Genomic DNA, 12,616 nt, shown 5'->3' with positions numbered 1-12,616 from the left:
CATTCTCGCCCGAGACTCACCAACTGACCCCACCAACACAGCCGCCCGCAACCTCAGGCAAAGGATCGACGACTGCACCAACACTCTCGCTCTGATCAAGAAACCCTCAAGCAGACGAACCGACATAAAGGCCATGAGGTTCACCACCGACCTGCAGGCATCCAATCAGACTTGCCGAAGACTCGAGAAGAAGTGGCATCACGAACAGACACCGGACAACCACGCAGCCCTCAAGAACGCCTGCCACAAGCACCACCAACTCATTTGAACTGCCAAAAGGACATCCTTCAAGGAACGCATCAACAACAATGTGCACAACAGCAAATAGCTCTTTAACATCGTGTAGGAACTCTCCAACCCCAGCTCTAACGACATCCCACTGTCGTAAGACCTCTGCGACTCCCTAGCCACCTTCTTTCATGCAAGATCGCTGACATCCACGACAGCTTCAACACCTAGACCCCCCAATAGCCTCCGACATGTTAGGCTCAATGCCCGCCAGCCACACCGGACTCCTGCTCACCTGGACCCTCGTCAACGATGATGACACCATCAAAATCATGAACACCATCCACTCTGGCTCACCATCCAACCCCTGCCCTCACCATATCTTCAACAAAGCGAACTCCTTCATCGCACCCCAACTCCGGAAGATCCTCAACAGCTCCTTCAAGACCTCCACCTTCCCAGGGAGCTGGAAGCACGCCGAGATCAACGCCCTACTGAAGAAACCCAAGGCGGACCCAAAAGACCTCAAGAACATCCGGCCCATCTCCCTGCTCCTGTTCCCAGCGGAAGCCTTCGAGAAGATTGTCAACAGGCAACTGAACCACTTCCTCTAGGAGAACAACACCCTGGACTCATCCCAATCCAGATTCCGCAGCAACCAGAGCACCGAAACCACCCTCATTGCCACCACCGACAACATCAGAGCCCTGCTGGACAACAGCGGAACCGCGGCCCTCATCCTCCTGGACCTCTCGGTCACCTTAGGCACCATCTGCCACCACACCCTACGCACAAACCTTAATGACGCAGGGATCCTTGACAAAGCCCTGGACTGGATCACCTCCTTCCTCACTGGCAGAACCCTGAAAGTCCGCCTCCCTCCATTCCGATCCAAAGCCACCCAGATTACCTACGGCGTACCCCAAGGATCATGTCTCAGCCCGACCCTTTTCAATGTCTACATGGCACCGCTTGCCAACATCATCCGATCGAATGACCTCAACATCGTCTCATATGCCGACGACACCTAGCTGATCCTCTTCCTCACCAAGGACCCCGCCACTGCCAAAACCAACATCCATGAAGGAATGAAGGCCGTTACCGAATGGATTAAGAATATCACCTGAAACTGAACTTGGACAAGACAGAGGTCCTCATCCTCGTCTCCACCTCCTACACCTGGGACGACTCCTGGTGGCGGGCCACACTGGGAGCTGTGCCGACACCCACCGACCAGGCACGCAAACTGGGGTTCATCCTGGACTCCTCACTATCAATGACCCAGCAAGTCAACGCTGTCTCCTGCTCCTACTTCAACACCCTCCACATGCTTTGCAAGATCTACAGATGGATCTCCAGCGGAACCAGAAGGACGGTCACCCAGGCCCTTGTCAGCAGCAGACTGGACTACGGCAATGCCCTCTACGCAGGAACCGAGGTCAAACTCCAGAAAAGACTACAACGCATACAGAACACCTCTGCCTGCCTCATCCGTGACATCCCCTGCCACAGTCACATCACAGCCCACCTGAGAGACCTGCACTGGATCCCCATCAACAAGAGGATCATCTTCAAGCTCCTCACCACACTCACAAAGCACTCCACAATGCCGGACCAGTATACCTCAACAAACGACTCACCTTCTACACCCTCGCCGTCCCACACATCCACAGAACGACAACCGGCGGCAGAACATTCTCCCACCTCGCCACCAAAACATAGAACACCTTCCCCATCCAACTGCGACAGACCCATGACCTGCTGATCTTCAGGAGACTTCTCAAGACCTGGCTGTTCGAGCAGTAGCAGCACTCCCCCCCTCAGGGCCTTGACACCCTCACGGGTGAGTAATGTGTTCTAAAATGATTGATTGATTGATTGATTGACTACATTACTGCTCTGAAGTCCTATTTGTTTTTTATTGTATTATTTTTAACACACTTGACTTTTGTCTTGTACTTCTTGTAAGCTTATTCTCAACACATGTAAAGCACTCTGATTCCCTTGGGCCTAGTCAGCGCAATATAATATGAAACTCAAATAAATAAATACTATTTATACTTAATAGGCCTCAAATGGATATAATACCATTGCTTTAAAAGCTAACTTGACAAGAAAGCAAAACACAAACATGCATAAAATGTTTATTTCTTGACTTTTCCATGAACGCTTTCCATAACAAATATAAGATTCATATATTTGTTTCATATATTTCCACAGAATGTTTCTATTTACGCAAAAATCACTGGTAACTCATGATTAGTATTGTCATTTAATAAGAAGAGTTCATATATAAAGGTACAGCATTATTTAAAAAATAAGACTGGTGGATGTGCTGAAAAGTTTTCTTTTGTTATATTGATGTTTCAACTTCTACATAGACATTGTGTAGAAACATCATATTAGAAGGTTAGAAATATAGTTCATACATGGGAACGTAGATCTGAACGAGAACCCAACCAAAATGAAGTTAGAATTGTTACAACTTAGTTGAAAACGTAACATTGCTGTCTGTGGCCTATTGTATTCCAGTGAGAAGATGAGGAGTGATCTTGTTCCGAGAAGAGCATTGAAATCTGATTGGCTGACTGGAGTCGGAAGGAGCAACATGTTGCAAAGCTTCGTGAAATGGGTAGTCTATCATAGTGCATGTTCCTAGAGTAGGTTAACACTTTTTCGACTTCTTTTTACCTAGACCTATTTACCAAGACCTTATACCACTTTACTGAGTTACTTGAACCGCTCTGCATGGGAAGTTTTGCTTTGAATTACTTTTTTCTATTTAGCTGACTTTACTGCTGAGGCATTATGCTTTCTCTCAATCTCTTAAATCAGAACTCTTGAAGGGCTCACACTGACTTCTTTCCGCCACATTCTTAGAATAAGTATACCTTCCTTTATGCACTGAATGCATTTTATTGATTGATTATTGACGTATAATAATATTTTAATGACTAAACTTGACAAATCTATTTTTTGACCCAATAAAGATGATTTACTAAAGTTTTTTTTATTGATAAAACCCTTTAAGTCATACCAAACTCTCTTTATTGACTGAAAATGTATTAATGATTGTGAATATAATTTATGTGATGTTCCACTCTCGGCAAAGATCCGTATGACTAGCCCGGCAACATGGAGTGGGAATTAGCATGTCTGATGGTAAATCCAGATTCTTTTAACTGAGAACTGATTCCCATTCCAAGACTGCTAACTAAATTTGAGATACATATAGGATATTTTTCTTCGAGAGGGAGACCTAGAGTTACTGCCTACCAAGCCATTGCCCAAAGCTGCAGACATGTGTATATAGTTGCTGGAGGGCCTTGTGGATCCCCAAAGAAAAACAATTATGCAGCATGGCTAAAAGCATAACAAATAAAGGTTAATAAGTAGACTAGAAGTACTCCTGTATGTTGGACTTTATGAAGGCCATCAATATATATAGATTTGAGAGTCGAATCAAACATAGATCATCTGTTTATTTAATTTTAAACGTATTTGATTGTTCTATTTTTCCGTTCCTCTGTATGAAACACACCCAAACTTCATGGAGGTGTATTATTCCCATTATGAAACAATTTACCTCTGAAACCTAGCAAACTGCTCTGAGTATAAAAATGAAGTGTCAAATTATACACTCATGAGGTCATAAACCTCTGGTTGGAGATTTTCTCATTTTAGAAACGGGTCCACAGTCATTGGACTAGTTGTGGGCCTGATTCCATAGTAATGAGTCCATCTACAAATAGAAGTTGATGGCCTCTCCTGTGTACAGTTTGAATTTTTTTATGTAGTAACTTTAGGCAGGTTTGTTAGGTGACACACGGAAATGTACAACTGTCACAGAAGAAAGGGATGTATGCCTCACCTTGTCAAGGGTAAAGTTCGAACCTTTTCCAATGTGTTAAATTGCCGGGGGACAGTTGGAAAGTCTGCAGACAATCCTGATGTGAGGATATTCGTGTGTGTGGGCAAATGTACAGGCCATTCTGCCCTGGAATGCCCAATCATTGCCCACTTCCCACCTGTGGGTCCTGGGAATCTTTGTTCCAGTAAATCTTTTATATGGTTGTAAAGCCAACATTGTGGACTTTCAGAAGTGTTTTACACTTGCAAAATTGGTATTGGCACATGTGAGTAAGCATAATGTGCAAACAGCTTTATGAATATGGCCATGTTTCCATTAAAGCCAATATCCATTCTTTGACTCTTTATGAACCATTCAATACAGTGGTAGTTCTAGGAATAATTTTTCTGTGAACTTGCAACACATTTAGCTTGTTCTATAATTAATGTTTTTTTTTTAATTAAAGTTCTTGGTTATTTTTGGTAATCTGCCTGTAATGTTGATCTAAATGCTCTATTATCTCATTAAAATGTGTATATTTTCCAGAAGCAGTTTCCAGTAATTCTAATTACTTGCTCAGGAAAAAGTTTGATTAATATTTAATAAACGTAGGGATTTCCATAATCATGTTACTGACTGTTTTACATATAATACTGTCAGTGAGGCTGTATATTTTGTTGCAATGTTTTCAGAATTGAGAATGGGCCAGCTTTCAAAGACCTACATTTGGGTCCATATTCTGATTTCTTTTTTGTTAAAGGAAACTTTGTAATGTGGCCATGTACAGCCAAAGTCCTACACTTTGGGCATGGCGGACATGGGGGTGGATAAATGGATTGTTCCAGGTCAAGTACTGTGCAAAGAGCACACTGAGCGAGGCTGTAGGCATGTGTATTTGGTTCTTTGGCACATGCCACGACCTGCACTCAGAACCCACTGCACATGTCTAAGTGCAGTGTGCTGCCAGTTCGGTGGCACCAGGTGTTGATGTCTAGAGACCACAGCACATGCTGGAAGTTCATACACAGTACAAATGGACAAAGGGAAGCTAAATACAGTATATTATGAAAAGAATTACGCAATAAAAATGTTTAAAGTTAAGTTGTGTTTAACATTGCTCATAAGATATTGCATTTGTCAATAAAAAACACTGAACTTCACTGGAGAACAGATATAGTGGTGTAATTGCAATTTTCATTAAAAAACACAGAAATTAACTAATTGTGGTTAACAATGACCCACCTCTAGTATACTGCTAATAACCTTACACATGAAGGACATGACATCATAAATATTATCAGTGATGGCATCTCATAACAGTGCATCATTGAGGTGCATTAGTGTGGAGCACATGCCCAGAGGCCGCCTTGCAGGAACAAAGTCCAAAGGTGCAGGGACTGGCTACAGGGCAAGTCTTTTGGGCATGTGCAGTGGACATGGAGTCATGGGAGCTGGTGAATAGGCTACGCTCCGTGCCCAGAGCTCCTTGTTTACAGCCAAATTACAACTCGATCAGTGGCATAGAAACTGTTGCTGGCCCTTACTGGAGGCCACGAGGCGAGACCAAAGGGTATGCACTGTATATTATATCAACACAAAACCTGAGTCGAGACCAAAGGGTATGCACTGTATATTATATCAACACAAAACCTGGATGAAGTATTTAATTTAAAAATGAGTACATTTAACAACATTTTCCTAATGAAAGTTATGATTAATGGTGTTCATGAGGTATTACATTTATAAAAAACAGAAAGGTATTGACCAAATACATGAAGTTATGATTTCCAGTTGGAAAACATAAATGAAATTTAATCAATATGGTTTCTTAACCCCAATGCACAGCTCATGACCTCATAAATGGTGCTGCAAATGGAATTCTGTCATTGATGACATCACATCAATTTACTATTGACATAATCTCTACTTATTTGAAATGAGTGACAGGTGTGTGAAGGGGGAAAGGCCTCTGTAGAAGGTACAGCTTTGACACAGTTAAAGTGAACATATGGTTACAAATTTAATCCATACTTTCTCCAACACTGGCCTGTTTTGTTTAGCCATACAAAGTATAACTCGTACCTTTGTCATGAAAACAATAACAACAGTAATGTACCCCCAAATGAACAACAATAATGTACCGTCAAGCCTCACATGTGATGCAGCAGATTACATCACAATTTTAATTTGACATTGCTGGTGATGTTTCATGTCACCATACCCTTGATATCACTCTAGATACTGTAATGTATTCAATATATATGTAGTATCTAATGATAAGTTATACTATTTATTGGTATAAATATTGTGAGGTCATGAGCTGTCCATTGTAGGGTCGAGTTGTCATGGTTTGTGCTGCTAAGCATAACTGACGGATTTTAGGGTGTTTTCAGTTTTATTTGTAACCATGACTTCACTTTGACTGTTTACTAAGGGACAATCTGAGAATTCGTAAACATGTGTTAATGTGTAATGAACAGAAAAAAACATACAGTGATCTGAAGAGAAAGTAGGTAACATTTTACCACATTTGAACTTCGTTTAGATGTTCCGCATTGAGCACTAATAATCAATATAGCTAAATGTACGTAACGAACACACACATTTCACCATATTATTAGTTATTAAACAAAATTTACTAGATGAATGACAGACATATATTTATATAACAAAAAAAATACAGTCTTAAAAAGGTGTACATTCTTCATCCATAATAAAGCTTCCATAGCAAATGTTTGATGATATATTGCACCTTCCTTCTATAACAAACCTGTGCATTGTGTGCACTGGTTGCCAAGCCCAGCCTCCAGTCACATGATAAGCCCCCACCTCCTGCTCTCCCCCCCACACTGTGCATGGCCTTTGGCTTTTTTCAAAGACTGCTGACTGGAAGATGTCACCTTTCGCAAGGGTCTCTGCTCAACCTTCCATGCACCTAGCCCTTTAACAGAAAAAGGTAAAATAGTATAACTATGTGGATGATATGCAGCTGATTTTTACAATTGATGAGACATCGGACTCTAAGGATTTCTTCCAGAATATTACGCTATTCGTCTGAGATTGGGTGAATAGCAACCAGCTAAAACTTAATTCTGACAAAACAGATTGTCATCCCCAACAATAAATTAAACTATTGGACTCCTGCTTACTAGCCAACAGAGTTAAGTCCCCCACCTAATCCCAAGAACATGGTAAAAAGTCTTGCCATTCAAATTGATGTGGACCTATCCTTGAAACCCCAGATAAGCATGGTAACGCCCTCTGGCTTTCTTCAACTTAGGAAGATCAGACAATTTAGAAGATTCTTCACTAGGAAGGCCAGCATTCTAATCAGTTTGCTTTGATTTTGCCCAGAATTGATTATGCCAATGCCCTCTACCTGGGTCTCCCTATAAACCAAAATCATAGACTTCAGCTGGTATAAAATCAGGCAAAACAAGCGGCAAGAATAATTTTCCAACAATGAAGATATTGCCACACAAAGCCTCTGATGAAGGAGCTTCATTGGCTTCCAATGGCACAGCACTCCATGTTTAAAACAGGATGCATTATTTTCAAATCAATCCACAGCAAAGGTCCCAAGTACTTACCGGCAAGGATCCATAGATATTCCCTGAAATGCAATCTTAGATCTGCTCAAATTAATTTACCGGTGGTCCAGAGATTTAATCGTAAAAGCATGGTAGGGACACAGTTCTCTACGTTAGGCCCCCAACTCTCTGCCCATCACACTCAGACAAGTAGCAAACTACATGTGCTTTTGAAAAATGCTGAAAACATGGCTATTTACTTAAGCATATGGCTAGATGTGGGGTTCAGATGATGGCGGTTAGCTAACTCAGTGCCAAGTTTCCAGTTGGTGTATGTGTGCTCTATAAATTTCCCTTAACATAACTTAACACAACTAGACATGGCATTTGGACGTGCATAGTATGTGTTGGCTATGGCAGGCTCTGTTACCAGCCTTCTGCATAACCTTCCCCTGCTGCTGATGGCTTTGAACAAAGGGGGCTTAGCTCTGGGGCCAGCCCTTTTACCAGACCCTGCAGCCAAACAAGTGAGCATCCAACCCCAACAGGACGTGGCGTCAGCTATCTACAGTCTTTGACATTTCACAACCCTTTCAGTGTACAGAGCCTGACCTGTATCCAGGCTCTGTGCATGCCTCAGTGCCACTTAAATAGTTGTGAATGACCTCTGAGCGCTGAGCTGTGCCTGCAGTGAGGCCCCACGCTAGCCCTGCCTTTTACCAGGCATGTGCCACTGAACACAATGTCCCCTCATACAGTGAGTCCCTAGATCCGCACCACTCACCGGGAAAACACTCCTCATGCACTATCTTTGTCATACATAATGTGAATTTTTATTTTTTCCAGGATTTGAGAAAAATAAATATGCAGGTGAATCTATGAACCAGAATGAAGATCTACAAATCTTTAAAAGAAATCAGGCATTTGTGGTTTTTTTGGTATTTTTTGCCTGCTGTAACTGTTCCCCTGGGTCTGCCTCAAATAGTAAATGCTAAAACAGAGACAAGCTTTCAGCTCAGTTAAGCAAACCTAATTCCAGACAGGCAAAAATATGCAGTAGTAACAGCACTAAAAATATCATTACTGTTTACCCAAGGATGGAATTGGAAAATCACTTTAATAGGGGACTGGAACACAACAATTCAATACTAAATAGAAAAAAGTATAAAGTGTAATATAAGAGTCACTTCAATGCATAATACAACAAATATGTGTTATGTTAAAAATATGTGTATAGTGCACGTATACCATGCGGTTTCTTGGTACTGGTTATAGGGAATAGCCTGAAGCTCGTTGATTCATTCTTAGGAGAACAGCATGTTTTTAGGAGTCTCCTAAATTGAAGGTAACACGGTGAGGATCTGATGTTTGAAGGGAGTGAGTTCCAAAAGCATGGGGCCAGAACAGCAAATCTAGAACTGCCTAATCTCTTCCTTTTAAAGGTGGGAATAATCAGGAAGTTAAGGTGGGATGACCTTAGGTTCTGAGCAGGGATATACCTATAGGTGAGGGTAGAGACAAATTCCAAGCAGGTGCCATGCTTGGATTTAAAAATAAGGCATCCAATCGTAAATGCACTGCGTTGAGTTACTGGTAGCCAGTGCAGCTTCCTCATTAAGGGAGTGATGTGGCACCATCTCGGCTGAAGGTAGATCAGTCTAGCTGCCTGGTTTTGCACCATTTGCAGTCTTCTTGATAAATGTACAGGAAGGCCAAAGTAATCACTGTACAAAAAAACTATATAGTATATGGGATTTTCCAATCCCTCAATAAACATCTCTCTAATTTTTTTATAATCAGCGACTTGTGACACACCCAGTCACTGATTATAAAGAAAAGACATCAGAAGTCAACTGTACTAAGTTATTACAGTCTAGTTCTGATGTAACAATGCCTGCCAATGTAAAATACAAAGGAATGCTTACAATTTGTCTAACCACTGGGAATCACTCAAGGTAGCATCCAAGTCCTTTGTTCTTTTGCTCATCATGCCACCTCAGTTTGGACCAAGTCATATGCATATCAGTCTTGATCCTGCTGCTCATGGGAACAATCTAACCCGAACAGCCAGGCTAAGTCCTCCCTGAACCAGAACACAAACATCCCAGGATCGGTTTCACCCTAGTTATGGGCTCATCAGCCGGGTACAGCTTGCTTCCAGTGACAGAGGGATCATGGGACCCATGTCTGGGCATACCCCTGCCACTTAGGGCAGTACACGAAAAACACAAAAGGTGATGGGAGGAATGCTTTCAATTTATCTAACAACTGACAATCCCTCTGGATAGCATCCCAACCAATCGTTCTTTTGGTCAATATTTGACCTCAGTTAGGACCCAGCAATATGCAAATCAGTCTTGCCCCTGCTCTTTATGCTTCAAGGAGGACCTGACTTGGCAGTTCAGGCTGGATTGCTCCCATGAGAGGCAGGGTCAAGTCTGATTTGCTCACCATGCCTCCTCCGTTTGGACCTAGCCATATGCAAAAGAATGAAGGGTTTGGAGTGCTACCTTGAGCTATTGCCTCTGGTCTGACTTAACTCAAGCAGTCTCCCATCACCTTTTGTGTGTTTCAATCACAATACCTGCCGTCAGTGCCAGCAGCTGAGGTTATGGAGCATAATTAAAGCAGATTTTTAAATCAACAAAGACAAAACTTTGCTTTTCTTTCTTCTGCTCCATTTTCGGGCTTACAGTGACAAGCAGAAAGAACTTGTTTATTTTTTGCACTCAAATAATTATAAAAAAGTTCGAATCTTTTTGCATGTTTATGCAAATTCCAAGCTACTGCAGTGTTTTTAAAAAAATTGATTTGTATTGAATGGTTTCTAATATGTTTTTGCAACAAATCTCTAACAGGTTTTTGATCTGTTTAATTATGGACTAGAAGTTTTATTCTTCGTGTTCGCAAACATGGTCTCTGTTTCATATGGAGGAGCTGTGACTAAGGTTTTAAGTGGTTTGTGGAAAAGGTGATAGTGTGACCCTGTAGTATAAGGAATAAAGTACACCCTGCTGTACACTATAATGATATTGCAAGTCACCTTGGAGTTCCATAACCTTATAAAGGAACTTGGCCTTTGGCCTTGTTCTTCTATGTGGTTATGGAACTCTTCTGTAACTTGCAATATCATAATATACAGCATAATATACAGAGTATTTTTTCCCTTATGTATTGTGTCCATAAAAATGCATGTTCTCATTTACTAACAAAAAATATGCCGACCAGTTGGTATACATACAGTTTTCATTAATAATGTGTGGTGATGTGATTTGATCAATGCTGTCATTGATAATTTCGAGTATTGTGTCATTTCTGACATGTGTAAGGATAGGATATAAGCAGGAAATTGGGGATGAGTTATGATTAGGCCTCACCAAAATGTAAGTCAAGCTGGCAAAAAAGTCCCAAATGTTGTGTTAGATGAGAGACATTTTATACTCTAACTAGTCACTTGCTAATATCTCGCATGACTTTATTTATGTGGGGCAGGCCCTTATTTGAAAAAAAGGTACCCAAGAGTACAGCAATCACATTTCATGCTGGAACCATAATTTTGCTTACTTTTGTTAAACTTTGGAATTGTTTTCTGAAATCTCACTACATTTCCTTTATTTAGCCCTATTCTATTAATGATTGTGTTGTCCACCATTATTGACAAATTTAAGAGGTTATTACATTTTAAATGTCAAACGTGAAATTCCTTCAACCATATTTTTTGTGCGATTTCCATGTTTACTTCAAGAATATTTTTATATTCTGAGAATTTGAATATAACTCGATCAACACGTTTTTGGGGGATTTCAACAGTGATCAATTTTTAAAAGGATAAATGCGGAGGCCCAAACTTTTTCTAGGAAGTCCGTCACGTGCACTGCACAAGTGCCAGTGATGCTGCATACCACTACTGTCCAGTCTTGATTACATATTGTTGATCCACCACTCTACACGACCTGCACATTTACCTCACTCTTGCATGTTCTTTTTAATTCCAGTTTCCCTATATGCCACTCTTCTCATCCTCCTTCTATACCCATTTCCTTCTTTTCTCTCTCTTATTCAGGGTCAAAGTATGATGGTGAAAAATAAATACCTACCGGTCCTGTAAATGAGTTCCCTTGGGCCCCATCTGCAAGCACCAGCTCCAATGAAGCACTGAATTGAAGAAAGCTGCCTCTGTTTGCCTGTCTGGGTTATTCAGGACACTGGCAAATCTATACCAAGCTATGGGGCAGGGGCTACTAGCAACGCCAACTGGTCTGGTGTTTCAAACATTTTTGATGCACATGCTTGATGTGCTACAGCAGAGCAGCCATTCTCACGAGTAATCTTCTAGATGCTAAATCATTTGAATATTTCTTCAGTTTCAATTCAAAACTGGCTGTAAAAATAACAGTATCTTACCAATGTATTTGGACAATATCCCTATATAACGCCAGGAGTAATAAACAAATATTGGGTGAGAGCTTACATTTCCCTGAAGAGTGTAGGCTTGCCTGGCTTTTCTTTCTTGGGCTGTGTTTCACTGGAATTAGAGAATTTCCTAGGATACCTTTAGCGACCAATTCAGACCTGGTAATTCGGATGTTTAATATAATGTGGTTCCACTGGTCTAAAATCATTGTTGTCTTCTAATATGGTTGATGTATGAAAGAGCTCAGCCTATGGCCCAGATCTCCAGTCTGTCCTCTTACCTGCTGAAAGATTTACTCTTTCTTTTTTAGGCATTCTCGTACATTGTATTTAGCATACCGTTCGTCTCACCTCCCCTACGCACTCATACCACCACAGAATCTCATTGTTTTTCCTGTGTCAGATGTTCTAGATTGCCTGTCCTTCAAATATATAACTGCTCATGCTGTATGCGGTTTCGATATCCTACTCAGGGACTACTTTGGAGTTTGTGGACTGAGAGTACTCTGTCACAAATTTGACAGATATGCCATCCACCTGTTTACAAGTGCCATAGGATATATAATGCACTTGTACTACGGCAGACGAGATGTCC

The 12,616-nt window shown here is 41.3% G+C and overlaps 1 protein-coding gene and 1 long non-coding RNA gene across 2 annotated transcripts in view; one reads left to right on the top strand and one right to left on the bottom strand.

Moving 5' to 3' along the window:
- The window catches only part of LOC144818281 (uncharacterized), a 124,918-nt gene extending 119,766 nt beyond the window's left edge, over positions 1 to 5,152 (top strand). Inside the window, exon 4 of the long non-coding RNA XR_013607081.1 lies at positions 2,761 to 5,152. This is a non-coding gene — a long non-coding RNA (uncharacterized LOC144818281). The remainder of the gene's footprint in view (positions 1 to 2,760) is intronic.
- PRR16 (proline rich 16) overlaps positions 1 to 12,616 on the bottom strand; it is a 1,136,128-nt gene that overhangs the window by 13,008 nt on the left and 1,110,504 nt on the right. The window lies entirely within an intron of this gene.

This window comes from Lissotriton helveticus, chromosome 2_1, assembly GCF_964261635.1.
Source record: "Lissotriton helveticus chromosome 2_1, aLisHel1.1, whole genome shotgun sequence".
Lineage (NCBI taxonomy): Eukaryota > Metazoa > Chordata > Amphibia > Caudata > Salamandridae > Lissotriton > Lissotriton helveticus.
This window is presented reverse-complemented; position numbering and strand designations above follow the sequence as displayed.